This window comes from Stegodyphus dumicola, chromosome 9 (genome assembly GCF_044657685.1).
Source record: "Stegodyphus dumicola isolate Sdum_Otavi_A_Nest chromosome 9, ASM4465768v1".
Lineage (NCBI taxonomy): Eukaryota > Metazoa > Arthropoda > Arachnida > Araneae > Eresidae > Stegodyphus > Stegodyphus dumicola.
The window spans coordinates 146225200-146247156 of record NC_140776.1 but is presented as its reverse complement, the minus strand read 5'-3'; the positions used below and the strand labels follow the sequence as shown (position 1 = coordinate 146247156).

Here is a 21957-nt window from a genome sequence, read left to right as displayed (position 1 = left end):
GTTAAATGCTTTTTGAAAAATCTAGGCATAGTGATAGTTCCTAATTTTATTGCCTTGAAAATTTATAATTATTTTGTCTATTTCGCGAATTATTAATCTGTTAGGTATTCAGAAAATTTAATTTTCATTAATTATGTTAGATTCTAGAAATATTACCGTCTTGCAGTAATATTTTTAAGCACTTTCGAGCCTCAAGAAGCAAATTTATTGGCTTGTGTGACAACCTGTATGCTGTGTCTTGATCAAAATGTTTAATACTTGGAAATTTATTACTAGAATAAAAAACAGAAAATTGATATTCAAAACTAAGAAACGAAGTGTTTTTGCTTGTACTTGTTAGAGAAGGACATTTGAAGGAAAGAGGTTTGGAAATGCATTTCTGTCCCGATAAATAAGACACATGGATTTCAATACAAAAAATAGGTTTATTTTGCAGAGGCGGGAAATTAAGAATTGGGAGATATACAGAATATTCTTTCCCGCAACCGCCCAAACATCTTTCTCTGTTAAGATTCAACGCCACCAAAACCCTCCACTCCAGTAATGTTAAGTCTTGCTTTCACCGGATTAGTCGCTAAAACAAGGAGTTCTTCTAATCTGCTTCTGTTAAAGAAAAAAGAATGCATAAATGTTCGTTGTTTTGTAAAAATATGTAGAACTTGTGGCTATAGCACAGATTAACTGACAATTTTAATGAAATAATAAGAACTCATAATGATTTAAAATTAGGCAAAAATGAGTAGATTTTAAATATAATCCCCTTTTAGTCCCATAAAGTCCTTGTTTCTTAAAATTGTTTCGAAAAAAAGGTACCTATCTCAGATCTCTCTAGAAAACAAAAGAGATTTATTCACTCTTGTTTAAATGATACGATAAGAGGTATAATAATAATAATAATAATAATAATAAAGGCTTAGATTTTTAAGTTTGAAGGAAAAAGTTTATCCACCACTCAAAATTTAAATTTATATGTCTTAAGAGCATATTTTTCTCAATACAGAGTAAAAGCAAAAAAAAAAAAAAAAAAAAAAAAAAAAAAAAAAAAAAAATCTGAAATGTTTCAGTATTTAAATTACGTCCAAAGGGGCGTTTTTTAACATTTTGTGTGTTACCTTTCTTTATTAAATATCATGTTCCTCGCACTTAAACCATAAGATCCAGTGCAATAGCAATATCGCAAAATAGTTTTAAAACGAGCATATCTTTAGAATTTCCGATACAGAGACTCACGCGCTGGAGATAAAAATGTTTTTTCTGCACAACGTTGCCATTGCTCGCTTTGAAATCCTTGAGTTTGTTAATCAAAAATTCGTCAAAGTTTTAAAAAATAGGAAATCGATCATAAAACAAATTTCAAATTTCAAATTTGGTCTTCCACATGCTCATATTCGTTGGAGGATTACGTTATTCAAAATTCGATGACTCTATGTACCGTTGTTTTATCACAATACGAGAAATATACATACATTTATGCAGATTTTTCATTATTTAATTTCTTCAAATATAATGCAGGACTCTAACATTTTGTGGCAACAGTTTGAAAAGTGAACCGACATTTATGAGTCCGACGCAAAATGCCAAAACGAAACTAATAGTCCTTCGGGATTCAAATCCCTTTGGACTAATAATTATTTACATAAGCTTATCAAAATCATAAAACAAAATGTGAATTCATTGGCAATTTATTTAAAGTGTTACTAATTATATTTATTATTATCTATTTAACTGTTTTATTACTTTTAAAAGTTGTAAATGGGTAGATGCATTTCTTGAAATTTCTGAATTCTAAGATGCAACTCCGAGTGAAATGAAGTTTAGTCGTTTCTGATTTAGAGTATATTTGGATTCTCTTCTTCTTGAAAATACTTTCAAATTTATCCCAGTATCAAGATCATTGAATCTAATATTATTTGTTCTTAAAAATTCTAGGCGATAATATTATTTTTATATTTATCAATATCAGAGCTCGAATATTAAATTTTTAACATGTGTGTCATGCACATACTCTATGCTACCGACCAAACCTGCCAGAAGAACAGACTTATAGCTGAAAGCCAACGACTTATAGCTGAAAGGAGAGAGAAGAAAATCTGGCAACGAAAAGAAGAAGCGTGCTTGATGCGAAAAGGACGGCATGCTCGTGTGAAAAAAACAGTTTATCTGAAAGGAGAGGGGAAAATCTGGCAACGAGAAGAAGAAACGTGCTTGATGCGAGAAGAACGGCATCCTCGTGAAAAAAAATTTGAAATTAGTTTGGCTGTATTCCGAGAGGAGAGTTTGTCTTTTTCTTTTCTTTTGTTAGGAACTGAGAGATGCAATGTATTACTTGGGCGTTTGATGTAAATGTGAATAAAAGCAATACGTTGTGAAACGTTAATGTGTATTTACAAAATTTAAAAATATATAGCTCATGTTATTCTTAAACCTGCATAAGTGTCCCAGTTTATTTCCTGCAAATAGAGTTGACTAATAACATTCATAAGTGGATAGAAACGAACCGACAAAGATGAATTGATCAAAGGATCGATTATATGACAATGTGCAAACACTAGAACACTGATTATTCTTAGACGTCGCATTAATTTCATCAGAAAACTCACTCACAGATCAGAAGATTAGTCCATATATTACACGAACTATGAACCATTAAATTTATCGCAAGTATATTTGAATTATGAAACAACTTTTAGTGAAACATAATTTAATGTTTTTATATAATTATTAAGATTTTCTAATTGGCAACATGACGTAATGTTTTTTCATAGTTATTCAGATTCGCTGTGTGGCAACAACGAGTTGAGTTAAAAAAGTTGTTACTTGGAGTGTTCTATGATAAGCGTTGCGTAAGCCTTATTTCTTAAAAGCTGGTTATATTATTTTTATGTCAAAAAATAAGTAATATGTTGAAAACAAGTATGGAAGTTATATAAAAATACCTAAAAGAACTGTCCTGACGAGCTATACTGTTCAGGAATCGAAAATATCAACCATAATGAAAGTTGCGATGAAACTCCCCCACGAAGACATGAGTATATAGGCATCTGATGTGTTGCTCCAATTAATTAACAATGAAATAAATATTTAAGGCTTAAAAAATATTCTCACTCTTCTAAACTTTATTTTTCAAGTGAATCTAAACTTGAATGGCATGCTTACAGCAAATTACGGTTTTACCACAGGCTTTGAAAATTAGCGAGTATTATTGCTATAGATGCCTACTTTTGTACTTATGGGGAAAAAGAATAAATTTTGAGTATGTTGAGTAGTAAAGGACAAAGGCATGACTGCGGAAGAAACTCTGTGAGTTGCATCTATTTTTGAAATAATCAAAATTATCCTTAATTTAAAAAAAATGGACTTCAGTACGGCTTTTGAGCAGTTTAAGGACCGTTCAGATTGCGGTTTATCTGAGCTTAACGGAGACAACTGACTTCCCACTTCTCTGTGAGGCAATTGACAGAGGCTTATGAAAAATGAAGAATTTCTTTAATTCTAGTAAATGCCTGTGAAGTAAAAGATCAATTTTTTTTCTATATCGATCGATTTTACGCAATATTAAATACTGGAAGAAATGAAACTGATACTGAGTTTGTCAATACTAGATGGCGCCACTATGTTTTGAAATCAAATCACTGTGACAGTAAGTAGGCTTACTACACTTTGATCTTAGATAAAAGGCCGAGTAGCGATAGTAAGTAGGCTTACACGAGTTTACCTCATTTTTGATTAATATGACATAGTTTCGACGATTTCTGCAAGAAAGAAGGAAATATAAAAAATGCTGAAGAAATCAAGTTAAGAATTTAACAATGAAATTAAATATTGAAATATTTTTCTTGCACTGTGTGTTTTCTTGCACTGTTCCTCCTCCATAGTCTCGGGCATCATCGTTCTGGGCCCTTAAATCGCAACTTCTTATCACGGTCATCAGATCTCGATTAACGGCAGGAGTTGGTTTTTGTGATAATTCGCATTCCGGATTAGCTCGAATTGCTCTCTATCGAATTCTGAGATGTGCTAATGCGAGTCAAAACAAAAAAAAAAAAAAAAACCGTAATCTCCAGTGAAAAAAAAAAAAAAAAAAACAGCGAGACACGCGATTTTTAAAAGAGAAACTCATTTCAGTTTATCTTTTTATTACTTTGAGGTACCATTACTCATATCTGTACAGTACCCATGCCATGAAATGTTAATCATTTGCATACCCTAACACGTTCTACCTTTCATAGAGATTTAAGTTTTATTGCGCCTTTACTTCACGGTACAGAAATTTCACTAGCAAGCGGTATAAAATATCGTAATATCGGAGTACTGAGATACATAAGACACAGAAATAATCTACGACAAAAGAAAATTATACTCACTCTTACTAGGTGCTTCAGTCGTTGCTGCATCTGCAGCTGCTGCAAAATAATAAAGAGTATTTTTGGTTAACAGAAACTTATAAGAATGTAAAACTAAAAAAGCAATTATGTAACCGAATCATATCTTTTAAATAAGTATTGCCTAAATAGAGGGAAAACATTCTGAGGCACAAATTATATTTAAAGTGCACCGAGTTCTTTAAAGTATAACAGTATCCATGTAATGTTGCAACCAAATAAACACAGTACTAAAATAATGACAGTTAAAAGCACTGATTGGATTTATTTTAGAATTTAAGCTTTACAAAGGAAAAAATTCGAAAAGCGCTCAGTGTATTTTTGAGTTAGCATTTCGTTTAAAGGATTTTTAAGAATTTTTTATAAATACTTTCTAATTCAAGTATGCGAATTCGTCGTGAAATAAGAGGTAGTGACTAGTTCTATGACGTCCAAAAATTTGATATGCATTATACAAAAAAACTAGTCTCTGATGTACGATTTCTCTACGTTCTTCTTATAATGTTATCATATAATGCAATTCCCGAGTGAGTACTAAACTAAAGTAAGAAGTTTACAATGCAAATTTTAAAAATGAATGCGATCTATCTTAGTACGCAGATTTTAGCTTAACACCTGACGCAATTTCAAATTAAGAAGTTATAATGAGCCTGCTAGTTCAAGATTAGTTCTTCAGAAATTCAAGAACATAAAGTCTTGTATTTAAAATATGTTTGAAAGGTGAAACAAATAGTAGAGAAAATATGTTACGATATTGTTTCATCGTTAATTAACACCATGCAGGGAACTGGGCATTTATTTAATAAAGCGAAGATTTAATTGTGAAAGATCTAGCTGCCTATTTATTTAACTGGAACTGTGTTCAGGGACTTGCAACAAATATTATCCTCAAATGAAACAGTTTCTTTTCCTTTCTTTTCTCTTTTTTTGTGTGTGTCAGAAAATTTGCTTGCTAAAAACAATACAAAACTTCCAGGTATTTAAAAACATTTGATCAATTTATAGAAGAAGATAAAATTCGAAATTTGAAGGCAGCCAGGAAAATTAAGAGAAAATCACTAGGAAAAAATATGTATTTTTCAGAAATTCGTTGGCGGCAATGCTTGAGAACTAGGCAAAATTTTGAACCCTAATACGAGAATAATTCTAAACAGAAAACTATTTTAAATATTTAAATATAACAGCGTTCGAATTCTGAAACTGCAGTATTTAAGAAATGCTCAAGGCGTGGTAAATAACATTCGTATATATTCTAAGAATCCTAAAATGAAAAAAACTAAATAGTCCCAAAATGTAAATGGAGAAATGTATAGAAATCCATTTATAACTAATAAAAATGATGTAAATTACGAAAGACTTTCATATTCTCATGTCTCTTACTTGAGCAACTCAAGTTAAGTGTCTGTTTAATCAGTTTTCACTTCCTGATAATGAATGAAATTTAGAATTAATAAAGATAATATAATTTTTCGGATTATATTCCACCAGCATTAACAAGAGTACTGAATCGGTAAAAATTTCAAACAGACTTGTTTGCTTTGCGAAAATAGCTATTTTTTTGTTTGTTTCGCTTTAAGAAGAGCATATAGTTTTATATAATGTAGGTTCATAAAATATGAAGCAAAAATCCTGAATACCACTGAATATCTTTATAGTATCTTTTTATATCCTATATTATGAATGTTAATTTCACGTTACATATCCAGAATATTTTTGATAATAGGAAAGTATTTTGAAGAATTATATCCTATATTATGAATGTTAATTTTCACGTTACATATCTAGAATATTTTCGATAATAGGAAAGTATTTTGAAAAATTCAAAATACAGTTAATGACATATTTGAAATAATTAACCCCAAGTTAAAGATGGAGTTGCATGCAAAAATGACCTTAAAAATAATAAAAATAATAAAATATTTAATTACTCACCTCTAGTTTCCAAAATATGATAAGAAAACAAAATTTTTAAATTTTAGTGACATAACTTTCTTTCAAAGAACAACTTAAGCCATTAAAATTATTAAAAAAGTATTAAAGATAACATTTAATAATAATTTTAAAATCTGTAACTATTTAAAAACTATCTATCAAAGACTGAGAATAGCAATTTTAAGAAAATGTGAATTTTTATATTATGTAATCGCAAATGGCAAAACAGTTCTTCAACAATGAGCTAAAAATGACAAAACTTATTAAAATACACACAATGTGTCTACAAAATTTTAGAATTATTTTTTAACAAATTCCAATAAGCTTGCGAAATGATAACTGACAGCATTTGTTACTATGATATTTCAACTCACGTTTCCTAAAATATCGTCTGCGTATGTACTGAAAATTTTTAGCAGTTAATCGTTTGCTTTGGTCCAGTGAACATCTGCAAATATGGATTCGAAAGCTCAGCAAAGAGCAGTAATAAAATTTTCCTGCCAAGCAGGAAATACAGCAATAGAAGCATTTGAAATGTTGTGCAAAGCATACGAGGATCAGATATTAAACACGATCTAATTTGTTCTTCATTCGTAGGGACAATTTCTGAATGGCCTCTCCAATTTCTTTATGTTGATGAGGAATATGAGAGGCAGCATCGTTCTTAGCCTGTGACGGTTAAGAATATCAAAAACGGGCAACGATTTCTGCTGAAAGTTGTCTCATTGACAGTTAACATACAATAAAGAAGCTGCTCATAAGATTTCATGGAAGATCATGAAAACCTCCATTTCGTTCCTCACGCATTGATTCTAGAACAGAAAGAAGATCGAGTTTGTGTATGATATCATTTGATCCAAGGGACAGTCATTAATCCTAAATCTTTAAAAAATTGGTAGATGCCTAAAACACTTCTGTCTCAGAAGTTTCAAGCGAAGACAAATTTGGTGACTTCTTTTTGATTGAAAAGCGATAAAATACAAGGAATTTGTTAATGATGGATAATCAATGAACTTTGTATTTTATAAAGACGTAGTGGACAGTGTTTTGAAGAGATTTCAGAGCAATAAGTCCTGAAAAATCTCAATCGAATAACTGGGTCGTTCAACAATGAATTCTGTCACCCACTGCATAATTTCATTTTCCTCAAGAAGTTTTTAGCACTGAAATTGTCACAACTTGTTTTCTTTTCATAGAGATCTACGTATTTCTCATCTCATAAGTTATTATTTTAATAACATTAAAGAGACTTTATAACTAAAAAATAGAATTTCAAAAGTTCTTCGAAAAAAATTTAGCCATGTATGAAAATGCCAAGAGTTGACAGATTTATAAGAATTGTTCATTGGAGGCTTAGAAGCAGGTATGTTAGTTTCTTCAATTTCCGACTTGTCCTAAAATTTTGTAGACGCTTTGTGTAAATTTTTTAAAATATCATGAAAAATATATTCTAATAGGTCAGCACCAAATAATTATCTATTGAATTTATGAGAAACGCATCATTAAATGTAATATTTTAATTATGATGTCAGGATTCTAATGTTTAATATTTCATAGCTCCACAGGTATTTATTTTAATGCAATGAAAGTTCTAACAATGTAGTGTTATAGTATAATTTTAATTTAGGTAATATGAGGAGAAAATATTTAACTATCAGAAAAATTAATCGACCCAAATTTCCTCCAGAATATGGTTATGTACGCATACAGATTGAAAAATTAAAGCACCTACTCGAGGAAGCTTAAAGAAAAACATAAAGCGTATTTTGTAATCTCGGTCGAAAAATACGTTTTGGATAAAAGTTAAATAAACCATATTAATAAATAAAAAATAAGCTTTCTTTACTTATTAATTATAATATAAGTAAGAAATAAAAATCACAATATTCAAAACTACTTATTAATTAATTACATTTGTATGTTTTCAGTACCTGATTTCATACTATACAGCTATAAGTATCTGACTCTTCTTGAATTACCTGTATACTGTTAGCTCAGGTTCAAAAAAAATGAAGAGATAGATGCGATTTCCAATATAGTGTCATAAAACTATACAGTTTTGAAGCAAGATAATTTAGAAAATTTCTATCTTAATTTCAGCGCCAGTAAATTTGTTTTCTGTTAAATAGATGAGATTAAAAACAACAGCAGCTAAAATATAAAATAATAAGCTTAATAAAATGTGATAAAGGGTGCTGAAATTAACACTTTAAAAAATTAATTTTCCCAGTATTAAGATTCAATGACACGGATTATACCGATATTGAAGGAGATATTTCGAAAGCTGCTTGGAGGCTAACATAAAGCTTAAACTGATGTCTGAGGGCTTTCATTTGAGACTACAATCACACAAAAGAATTCTAGAATAGCATAAAGTGGTATACAGTCTGCCGTAACTGGATTGTAAGATAACAAACATATTATTTACAGATGTGTTGAATCGTATTCCATCTTCTTGAAATCTGATATTGATATGCAAATTGTAAGAACATGATGAATGCCAAAACATAACTAGAAGCCACTTATGAAGTTTGGAAAAGAAGCATAATGGTATTATTTGCTTTTCATCGTTCGAGCTAGGACCTTTCAGTTCTCATGTCTAGTCATAGTAAATCTGACGGCTGTGAAGAAACAAGCAATTTCGTGCCTTCAACTCCTAGGCGACAGTTTGTCCCATCTTCTGTGAACTTGCCAAAATTTTGATCTTAAAACGAGGTACTTGGAAAAATTGTTTTATGAAATAGTAACTGAACAACTATTTGACTCTAACTCAATATATCGAAAGCTTTTCAAACGAAATGTTAAAACTTGCAGAACAAAAACAAAAACAAAACAAAACAAAACAAAAAAAGAAACTGTCCATCATCAGCAATGGAAGAATTTAAGGCAAATATGGCAACAATATTTAAAAATTCTAATGATGAAATAAACAGTATTGGCTGTTGTTGAAAGAACAGATAAATGTTATTGGAAGAAAAAATAGTGATAGATTTCGAAACAAAGTTTATTTACGGATAAGAAGGTAATTCAGATAATTTGGTCGCGTGAGATAAGTGTTAAATCTATGAAATATGCATATGATATTTTAGGCTCCTTTCTTCTTTCTTAGTTAATAAAATGTAACGATAAAATTATATTATTTAACATTTGACATTAAAGACGCAAAAGCTTTTGTCATTACAACTTGTGTACAATATAATATTGTAAACATTTCAAGAAGGAGTAAGAAATGATTTGCTTTTCTTTCTTAATTCTGCTACAGCAAAAAATTTTTTAACATTTGCTTTCAACTTATATCCAACCCTTCAGTATTCCAAAACTATTATTGGATATAAGGTTTTTTTTTTTTTTTAGATCAGCATCCTATACATTGTGACATCATAAATTTAACTTTAAAAAATTTTTTAAATAAGAGTTTCAAGTAGAATGTTTATGCGAAATCTTTGGTCTATAATTTTTGAGAATCGAAGGCTAAGATTATATGGGAGATATTTAGAAATATCTTTTCTACTCCAAAATAGAAATCTTTCAAATTATAATTGTTATCTATTATAAGATCAAACCCATATTGCTAGAGTAAATATTGCTGCATCTCATATAACTTGGAAATACGAAATAGAGATTAAAATCTTCATCTTAGCTATTAACATAGTGCTTCTATACTCAAGTATATCCTATGGCATTAATATCAGAAAAATAAAGCAAATAACACCATAGACGAGACCAGTTTCTTAGAAGTGCGTTATTTTATCTAAAGGATGGCTTTAATGAAATAACCTTTTGCAATATATGGTGCATGTGATATCAAAATTCTTTACATTTTCTAAACTATAAAATTTTTTGTGGTAGAGAAAAAGGATGGTATTGTAATACAATTCTCCTCTTCTATCCCTACATGTTTCCTCTGTTTTTGTTTTACGAAATATCATACATCGTCTGCAAAGTTCTTTTTCAATTAGATTTTTGAAATTGATCTCGATCCTTACCCTTCGCACAAAAATAAGTCATGTCACATTATTTATCTAGTAGCAAAAAATTATTTGATTTTAAACATAAAATAAAATTAAAAAATCTTGTAGTTAATAAAAGTAAGTTTGACGAAGACATAAAATAAAAATTTAAGTAAACTACTGACAATGATATAGATGATATTATTGACATGAAATTAACATTATAAAAATTATTTATGCCAAAACATATCTTAATGAAAATAATGTATACAAATCATATTTGAAGTTGTCAAATATTCACCTGTAGTCCCTGAAATAGAAATATGAAACAGCATTTTAGATATGAATGAATTAACAAGCTACAAAAGTAAATATTAAAAAGATATACAGCTAAAGATATAGATGATGCACCTCACAAATTAAATTAATGCTATAAAATTATGTATACTAAATTAATTATTGAAAATAATGTATACAAATCCTATATGGAGTACTCAAATATTCACCTGTAGTTCCTGAAATGGAAATAATAAATAACGTTTTAAATATATAGTAGCAGACTAGAAACAGACATTAATATATTATATTATTTAAATAGAGTACAGACATACCTAATTTCTCTTTTATTATTATTGCATTAGATAATTATTACTATAAAATAATGCATACTAAAACATTTTTGAATAAAAATAACATATACAAATCTCATGTGAAGTATTCGAATATTCACCTTTAGTAGTACCTGAAATGGAAAGAATAAACAGAATTTTATATATGAAACGAAGTAACAAACTATTAATAGATAATAATATATTATGGTAAATAACTAAAAATCTATAAACATATAAAAATTCTCCGTTACTACAACTTCATTATGCAATTAATTATTTTAAATAAGTTCTAGATGCATACTACGCTGTAAAAGGTATTTCTGTATTTAAAAGCTGCAATTTTCTCATTAACTGCGTACTACTATTACTAATACACTAATACCGAAAAATGAGTCTAATTTAAAATGATTAAAACATTTGCAAATTTTTTAAAAACAAGTTGTCACTTATCATCGTACAATATTAATTACGCTTTAGTAAAAAAAAAATAATCGCAACTAAATTATCCGGGTAGGGTGTGGTCTCAGCTACAATGAATAGTTGGAACTCTTCTGCATTCAGTTATAATACTAATTTTTAAATCTACTTAAAAGTACTTTCTTCAAAGCAGAATAATAAATACTAGAAATAAATACGATAACAAAAGGAAAAGATGTATACAAATAGCATACTCACTTGAAGCATCTGAAATAAAAAAAGAAAAGAAAACATTTTAATATTGTGCTAAAATAAAGCTTATCAAATACAAGTTTAGGCAAATCATGAAAATGATAACTAAGAAGAAATGTTAAGCAGTTTATATTACATTAAAGTCTCAAAATATTTAAATATGCATTTAAGTATGAAATATAACAAATATAGTACAAAAGATCCATATTCTCACCTGCAGCAGCATCTGAAAGAAAATTAAAAACAAATTAGGAATTTTATTAAAACAATACACTTTGAACACACAAATAAGTATTTTATATACAATTTATTTAAATAAATAAACAAAATAATTTTTGAATATTTCAATGGAAAGTTTTACTAGAAACAGCCCTCTGATTCTCAAAAATAAAAACAAAGCCTGGGTAGTACTGTTTACATGTGCTGCGGATCAATGTGTACATTTGGAGCTAGTGACATCCATAAGTACCGAATGCTTCATTTAAGCGTTTCGTAGGTTCATAGCCAGAAGAGATCGGCCATCTGTAGTTTACTCACACAACGGCATAAATTTTGTCGGTACATCTGCATTGCTGAAAAAAGCCGACTGGATAAAGGTAACTGCTCAGGAAACTTAGCATCCCATCACTTGGAAGTTCATTCCGCCCACTGCTGCTTGATGGGGCGGATGGTGGGAGCGTCTAATCAACCAAGAATTTGATTGTGAGAGTCTTAGGACAAGCTGCAGTCAATTACGAAGAGTTACTCACCATCATCTGTAATGTGGAAGCCGTAATAAACTGCCGACCACTTATTTATGTGTCAAATGACTCTGATTATCTTCTACCATTAACGCCTTCCATGTTCTTACAGGACATTAAGGATTCAGGCACAGCAGATTTGGATACTTTAGATCGAAATAAACTCTTGGCTCATCAGCGTTTCTGCCAGGAGCTTCGAGAACAATTTCGAAGCCGTTTCCGCAAGGAGTATCTTGGACAGTTAGTACAAAAGCAGGGACAAAAAGACTGTGAATTGAAAGTCGGAAATGTGTGTGTGTGTGATTATGGCAAAGCCTCGAGGGCTATCTGCCTAAGAGAAGGGATGCCTTCGTGGAGGACTTTCTAAGGGAAACTGGCTCGTATACACGTTACACATGGGGAAAACCACGAAAACGCCCATGCAGCCAGCCCGTTCGCGGGATTCGAACCTCGGACCGAACTACCAGTGTTCAGCGACTTTTACCGCTCGGCCGCTGAATTGAAAGTCGGAGACATCGTGCTAATAGTTTGTGAGAACTTTAAAAGAGTGAACTGGTCAATCGATTGTGTCCAGGAACTTTGTACAAGCCAGTACAAAGTTTGTACAACTTTACAAAGTGTCCTTGTACAAGCAGAACTTTGTACAAGGACGTGTAAGAGTTGTAAAAGTGAAAACTAGAAATGGCATATTGATTCGCCCTGTACATAAACTGTACCCTCTAGAAGTGTATTCCTGTACTAAGGATACCATTATTTGATTTTTGATTTTGCTTCTGAAAATCAAAAAGGTGGGAGTGTTGTGAAACTGATTAATATCTTACAAACATTAAAAAAAAAAAAATCTCCTCTTCATTTGATGTACGAGGTACAAATGGCGTTGGCTGTCATCGAAGTAGAAAAGAAAAAAAAAGGATTTTTCCCTTTCGACCTCGTGACGTGAACGGATTGAGATGTTTTCAAACTTTAAGGGACAGAAAAAATCCTGGAAATTGTTATAATGTATATATTTTAGTATAATTGTATTATGTTGTAATGTAGATATAATATAATAAGATGAATCAACTTCGAGTTTCTTTTTCCCATGCATCAGCAAAGTAAATTTTGTCTTTTGTTTTCACGATTGCTCTGTATCTTGAATGAGCGAAAGAAATATTTTTATTTCAATGACGAGGCTATGTTTTAGTAATAACATACTTAATTCTCGATGTTAAACAAAACTACGGAACGAGTTTTTAGTGGCGCCATCTGTTCGTAAACGTATGTACCAGAATTAACTTTGGAACAAATGTCTCGTAAAAAATAAATATATAAAACTAAAATAAAATAAATTTGTAAAAAAAAATAAATAAATAAAAAAGTCTCAAAGCTTTCAGATTTTATATTACTTCCAAAGGAGGTTTTTTGAACGTTTTGTGTGCTACTTTTATTTATTAAATAACGTGTTTTACTCACTTTTATCGCAAGATGCAAAAATATATCAATCTAACAGTGGATGAATCAGAATATTCCTATTCCGCTAGGTATATCTGTGAAACTAGTTAAAATTCCTGTTGGTATACATCTTGTATATACATTGAGGAAAGAAATTATCTAAAAGATAGAGGTGTACAATTTTCTGCTGTATTTGAAAAACAGCTCTGCTATGGATCTAGAAAAAATCAATAAACGAACTGGAAATATCTCTCTGAAAATCGGAAATTTCCTTTTGAAAGAGTTCATTGCAGATAAATTCGAGAATGGCAAGGAAGAAATTCTAGGCAGGAAGGCGAAGAGCGAAATTAAATGCTACACTGCATCCCGAAGTGTGATCTCAAAAGATCATGCAGTATTTCGAAATTTAAAATATTCTAAATGAAGTCTTTCCAAAAATTTTAAACAGTTACATTACGTTAGGCCGTGTTGGGTGTGCTGCGTTGGCCGATTATTATCGGCCAGAAGGGTTGCGGTACACTCATTTATTACACTGCATTATGTTGGGCGATTATATGTCATCCATTCGCTATTAGAAATGTTGCCACAAAGAGAAACATGATATCATGCCATAGCCGTTGCCACAGCGAGGAACATGACGGTTTGCTACATACGCCTGGGGGTATACTTGTCCTTTCAGGCCTATCATTTGTCAAAATATTTGAGGGTAACGTATTTACAGAATTAATGAATTTATAACTATCTAAAAAACTGAACTATTGAAAAGCAACAAACGCATTCTTTATAATTTAAATCAATATTTTTCATTAATAAAGCATTTAAATGATTAGTTAAAGATAGTTAGAGATGCAATACATTTTTTATATATTTAGCCGAATATGCGGCCAGCATTCCGTCAAGCATGCATTCAATTTCACAAGTTACGCATGCCAGACTGAAGGCTGGCTGCTCAAACAGCTGGTTAAAGTAAAAAAAAAAAAATTATACCGTAGCTACTAAAATAAAAAATGCATAATAAAATATTTTACTCACTAAAAAACTTGAGTTCAAACTTCTCATAAACCAGTGATTTTGTTATATAGACTTTTAGTCTATGTAATTTTCAAATGTAGTTTTTTAATCTTTCGAGTCCGAGGTCTTAAAAGACGTGGACATCGGTATAACAATATGAGTGAGGAAATAATATATGCATTTATTTGAAAGATCTTTTTAAATCCAAAATTTCTTGAATTAATACAATATATATAAAGTCTGAACATTTTCAGATTTTATATTACGCCCAAAGGGACGTTTTTTTAACTTTTTGTGCGTTACCTTTATTTATTAAATATCACGTTCTTCTCACTTAAATCATAAAATTTAATTCAACAGCAATATCGCAAAATACTTTTAAAATGAGCATATCTTTAGAATTTCCGATACACAGTCTCCCGTGCTGGAGATAAAAATGTTTTTTTTTTTTTTTTTTCGTACATTGTTGCCACTGCTCGCTTTGAAATCTTTGAGTTTGTTAATAAAAAATTCGTTAAAGTGTTACAAAATATGAATAAAACAAATTTCAGATTCCAAATTAGGGCTTCCAGATGCCCATATTCAGTGGAAAATTACGTTATTCAGAATTTGATGGCTCTAGGTACCGTTGTTTTATCACAATGAGAGAAACATACATGTATTAATGCAGATTCTTCATTACTTAATTTCTTTAAATATAATACAGGGGGATAATATTTGGTGGCAACAATTTTAAAAGTGAACCGACATTTATAGTGAATCAACACAAAATGCCAAAACGAAATTAATAGCCCTTTTGGATTAGCGCCCTTTGGGCTAATGAAAAAAAAAAAAAACGAATTTCAAAGTTCAGGTTTCGGTGTGCACATGCAAAACTACAAGAGTTCAAAATCTAGGTTCCACCGTCTTTTCGCTGTAAGGTGAACTCGTATACGTGCAGATTGTTCGATTTTTAAGGATAGAGATTTCCAGAAAATCCGTTTGCTTAATATAAGATGTTTATGACTGTTATCATGACATCTGTGTTTATGATGTTACATGCTTAGTACAGAATCGGTTGTTTTCTTTATAGTTGTTTGCGGAGGAACGACTGTTACTTTTATGATCGTTTTCTGCTTACACTTCCTCGCGAAGTTTTTGTAAACAGTCTCGCAAGACTGCCGAGCAGGGCTTTTGTTTGGATTGAACTGCTGATCGAATTTCAGATTCAGAAGATATTTTGTTATTTATGGTCTTACAAAAATTATCTTTTTGAATTTATAATCATCTGTAATATATGTTTCTCGGTAATATATCTGTAATATATATGTTTCTCGAAAGTTTGAACAATACACATCCGTGATGATGATTTTGTAGCCGTTGCCTAAGAAAGGTTTTCATGACCTTAGCTGAATTTAAAAACGCTCGTTCGATGAAGTATTTGTTATGCATCACGAGGTTCAAAAATAATTTCTATTTTAACTTTTAGAGAAAACGGCATTGCGCATGGGCGCGATTGGATTGGATTATTTAATTACAGCAAAGCACTAGAGGGCTATCTGCCTAAAGGGAGGGATGCCTTCGTGGAGGATTTTCTAAGGGAAACTGGCTCGTATACACATGGGGAAAACCACGAAAACGCCCATGCAGGCAGCCTGTTCGCGGGATTCGAATCTCGGACTGAACTACCAGTGTTCAGCGTCTTTACCGCTCGGCCGCTGGTGGGCCTGCACATGGGCGCGAAGAATAATCTAGCAAGAAGAGAGAAGGAGTAAAACAGAATCAAGATTTGAAATGAAGAAGCCATTTATAGAGAATCTTAAAATACTGTAGAAGAAACTTAAAATAGCTGAAAAATATAATAAATCAGTTAAATTGCAAAATGAACTTTGCAAAAACTGTGTTTATTATAATTACAACTAGTGAGATAAGATCCACTTGGTTTCAAGCAGCTCCAGCTTAGTCTCAATGAATTTGAATTCACTAAAGATTAGACGTTTTAAAATTAATTTTAGAAGTTTTAGTGTGGTATAAATGTTTGTGAACGTAAGAACTTTTTCTGTTGTTTCATTTTGCGGATGTCAGAGAGTACAACACTAAATTCCAAACGAAAACAAATAATATACTTTTATTAAATAAACTAAATTAAAGGATCACTCAAGAATGACAATCGTGAAATGACGAATGTAAAATTGGATAATCTTACAACACTAACAGACGGTTAAAGCAGCGGTGATGAAGAAGATCAAGAGCCTTACGTATAAGAAGTTAAATGAATATTAAAAACGGCTGTCTGATTTTGTAATGGAGATTTGTCTAAATGAAGAAAGCAGAGAACACTTTATGGGGAGTATTCAAAAACTTTGCACTGCTTTTCGCGAAATGTTTATGAGTTGCGTCTGATGTCGTTCCAAGCAAAAATCACCAGCTATTTAGGGGGAAAACAACTGAAAGATTTCAGATTTTAAATTACGTCCAAAGGGGCGTTTTTTTTTAACATTTTATGTGTTACCTTTAGCTATTAAATATCATGTTCTTCGCACTTAGACCATAAAATTCAGTTCAAGAGCAATATCGCAAAATAATTTTAAAATGAGCATATCTCTAGAATTTACAATACACAGTTCCACGCGCTGGAGATAAAAAGGTTCTTTTTCCGTACAGTGTTGCCATTGCTCGCTTTTAAATCGTTGAGCTTGTTAATAAAAAATTCGTTGAAGTGTTACAAAATATGAAATCGATAATAAAACAAATTCAAAATTTCAAATTTGGTCTTCCACATGCCCATATTCGTAGAAGAATTACATAATTCAAAATTCGATAACTCTATGTACCGTTGTTTTACCCCAATGCGAGAAATATACATACATTTATACAGATTCATCATTATTTAATTTCTTCAAATATAATACAGGGCGATAGTATTTGGTGGCAACGATTTGAAAAGTGATACAGCCTTTTAAAGTTTTCAATGCAAAATCGCAAAACGAAAATAATAGTCCTTCAGGGACAAAACTCCTTTGGACTAAAAAATTATCATGTACTTATTAAATAATATTAGAAAGTCTTTGAATTAACATTTGTTTCATTTTACCGATTTAAATACAATAACATTTAAGTTTGAAAAAATTATGCACACTTAATTAATGTGAACTATATTTAACCATGCTTTTTCCATAGAAAGTTAACTTTGCAGAATGCGACTTACTTTAACGTATGCGCAATGTATTACGGACGTAACCCACGTTCGGTAAGGAATTATCTTAATATCATATTTAAGAAGAGTTTATGAATTATCATGTGACATGACTCAAAACTGCGGGTAACAGCAAAATTCTGAATACACATATGGAACCCCAGCTTACAGAAATGCATAGAAAATGGTTAATTATTCTTTGACAAATTTTTCATTGACCAGTGTTATTAAGGGTAAAGTCTTGTCCTTATAATATAACTTACGATATTACATAAATGTAAAAAAATAGCCTATTTTTTACGTATAAAGTTAATCTACAATTTATTCAAAAGAACTTGAATGATTTGTAGATTTAGTCATGTTTCGTAATTATGAAGAAAATAATACTGTCGAAGAAATATAACCGAGTTATTTGAACTGCCTTGTCAGTAGCGAAAGCTGAACTATAGAGATTGAAAGCTTATTACCTTCATATTTGAAGCACCTTCCGAGATAATTTTGCTTTTAACAAGAAGAAAAGACTTACTTTAATGATGTCTCTATTGAAATACGAATATTTTAATAAGAATATGCATTTCGGGTAATCACTCACAGTCCATGCATAGAAAATCTAAGAGATATGTGTCAGCAGCAAAACGTAATCAATATGAATCGATCACTACTGACTTGGAAACTGTAAAGCTTATTTTAATTGGCGAATTTACCGAAATGCATCTAAGGAGCTGTGGACAGAACTGCAAATCGTTTTATATACTTGAGTAGCTGCTTTGTTTTAGCTGCAGATATGTAAATAAAATGCATTTCGACGAGCTCTATGTTAGAGTTATCTTTGGGTAGCAATGCATACCGCTCGAAATTCACCTGGGCAATGACGATATATCCCAATACAAGCACTATTATCTACCACTCAGCAGCATTCTTTGTCAACTCAATGCGTTATTTCCACACAAATATTCCTTTACAAAATCTGCTTATTTCGATTCCCTTCATATTTTTGAATCACCCTTATTATATTTTATGAAAAATAATAAAAAATATAAGAAATAAAAAATTTGAATAAAATTAATGTGATAAAATTCGTATTAATTCCTTATAGCAGATGCAAAAACAATTAATAAACATTTAATGCGTTATATGGGATAATACTAATGAATGTGCTTTTCTACAACATATTAGAAAGAAATTAGAAATATGTTTACATTCTGTATAGTAATATATAAAGCAGAAAGACTTTTATTAGCTTAAAATAAGCAAATGATTTAAGAAAACAACAAAATAGAAGGAAAAAAAATATGTAGTTCAGAAAGCTTACCTGTAGCTCCAGCTGTGGTGGTGTCAGCCGCTTGAATGGCTGAAAGAAAAAAAAATAGAAACACATTACTTTTAAATACATATATTTCACAAAATAGCAAAATTATTTTAGTTAAAATATCTTTTAGATTAAATTTCCTGCCTTAAAACACTTAGAGATTTCTTCTAATATTATTTGAATTTCCACAACAGTTTCCATTTTTGTCGTCATCAACTCCTAAGTCGATATGACAGTTTTAAAATAATTATCAAAACTCGTTATTCTTCTTCGAGTTGTACATAAAGAAATAATAAAAAGTTTACATAATTATCTGTTGATAAATAACAATGCTGTATAATTTGATCATTTTTAAAGAACGCCTTGTTGGAATGGGCAACGACTAGATTGATTTTGTACTGTTGCCACAACGGCTAGAGTGATTTTTTTATGTTTACGCCTAAACATGTTAAATTATTGCATATGTTTAAGTAGATAATGGGCAGAGACACTGGACCACTTTTGAAGCAGGAAACATGAAAAATGAACAATGCCGTCGCCGGGACTCGAACCACGAATCTCCCAAATTCGCGGCAAGCGTGCTGACCACTACATCACCAAGGCATGCTAAGAAGGCGGGAGAAATACCTTATAAATGAATTTACATGTATAACATTAAACTGCAATTCTAATTTTCAGGAATGCTAACAACTAAATAAGCTACTTAATTAAACATTTTTAAGTTTAATTTTTAATTCTAAATAAATTTTTGATTCTGTATTTATTTCTATGTTCCTACATGTAATATTTATAAAGCGTGATATAATATTTCGAAAAACTGAACATTTATTACATAAAGTAGCATTTACAAATAGTAATACATTATTTTTTAATTTTATTTCAAATGAAACCGAATGCAATTTGTTTTAAAAATAGAAATAAGTAATGTAGTCATTGATATTTCTTTGCGTTTAAAATTCGGGAGAGTTACAAAATAACGGTTTGCTCTGATTCGTACTGTTTGCTCCTCTAGCATTTTTGGGATTTTTTTAAAACATTTTTTCCTGGTAGTGAAATCAAATTTTTGACACTTATGCATGGAAATTTCCAACATTTCCTTTGGCTGAAAGGAGAAAATGATTGATGTATGTGTCTGTGAAAAATTATGCTCTCTCAGAATTCAAAGAAAATGTTAAGATATAGAAATAACAACAAAAACCGCGTAATTAGATTAAAGTTAACAGCTAAAAATAGCCAGTAAATTATTGCTTGTTTGGAATTTAATGCTCTTTGAAAATGCTCTCAAGATTTTAATTCAGTAAGCCTGTTTTTCACATTATACATCACACAACTACTTACTAGTTATATAATATTTCACATTTTAAAATTCGAAATTCACAAAATGATGGATTAAATAGCTAAAAGTAAAATTACATGCAGAAATCATTTGCTAAATTTTACGGAATAAAAATAATGGAGTTGATACTTCTTTTTTAAATTTTCTAATTTAAAAAAATCGAGAGTATTAATAACACTCCTTGTTCATCATTCTAAGTTATATTCAATAGGTAAACAAGATTTTGCTTATATTACGTATAAAAAGTTCTTCGTGGCAACATATTTTACAGAAACATATCTTATTAATTACAGTAACGATGTTAACGCTTGTTTAATATGATCGGTTAGGTACAGTATAACACATGAATTAGAGCTATTTTAAGTTAAAATAATTAATAATATTGTTAATATTAATTAAATATATACATTATTTAGATGAAAGTACATTGTTTTTAAGTCGTTGATTTAGGCTAAGTATAATTTTAATTGAAAAACATTTTATTTCATTTATTTATTAAGACTTCTGATAATTCATTTATAAGGATGTAAGAATGATAAAGAAAATATTTTATGCCTCTTTGAAACAGCAAAATTTCTCGGGCTGCTTTTATGATGAACATCCTGACAGTGTAATGTAGTGTAACATTTTGGATGCGAAAAATCGAAAGTTTAATCTATGCATGTGTTTCTTATATCCAAAATCTCTGAATAAAATATTCAGATAACCTATTCTAAAGTAAAAGAAATTTTTTTTTAAATTTGTAATTGTTCTTTTATACAAAAATTAAAATTAAAAAAAAATTAAAATACTTAGCTTACGCAGAAGCAAAATAGAATAAAAAAATTACCTAGAGGACACACTAAAAGAATGAGAACCATCAAGAGGAAAAAGATGTAAGCGAACAACTTCATTCTGAATAGTTAATTTCTTGGCCACTTCAAGCTTATTCAAGTATTAGAAATCACACTGGATTGATATATTGTCAATCACTTCACTGTATATATATGCGCCAACCCTCTATAAAACGCTACAAATTCTGATTGCTCTAGAATTCACTGACGTCCTAGTCTCATCTTTGAATTTCGCAAGTTTGGTGTTTGCTCAGGAGGAACAAATCCTTTGAAGATGCCATACATTCATCCTTCCTTGTTGACTCAGGGTCTTCTTTGGCGCCTTGTTATCTAAATCGTTCGCGAGTATTATTAAGAAGTGGAAAGACTTTCGCACATTCCATAAACGTCAAAGCGTGGAAGTTTTGATGAAGACGATAAGTTAAAGTAGGTGAATGAATCATGATTGGTATAATCATTACCCAGGTGTACTTTTGCATGAACGTTGGAAACAAGCCGTAATTTTATGAGTTGTAATAGCACTTCGAGTGTTGTGTTATTAATTGTATAAAAATTTAAAGTGACTTTAAGCTATCTAG

The 21957-nt window shown here is 30.5% G+C and overlaps 1 long non-coding RNA gene across 1 annotated transcript; it reads right to left on the bottom strand.

The window, feature by feature from the left end:
* Window positions 1–405: 405 nt before the first annotated feature.
* LOC118180912 (uncharacterized) lies at window positions 406–21610 on the bottom strand. The gene is made up of 4 exons (XR_015043112.1): window positions 21376–21610; window positions 19214–19252; window positions 4365–11770; window positions 406–603 (listed from the first exon to the last, which is right to left on the bottom strand). It is a non-coding gene; the product is annotated as an uncharacterized LOC118180912 (long non-coding RNA).
* Between the last annotated feature and the right edge of the window lie 347 nt (window positions 21611–21957).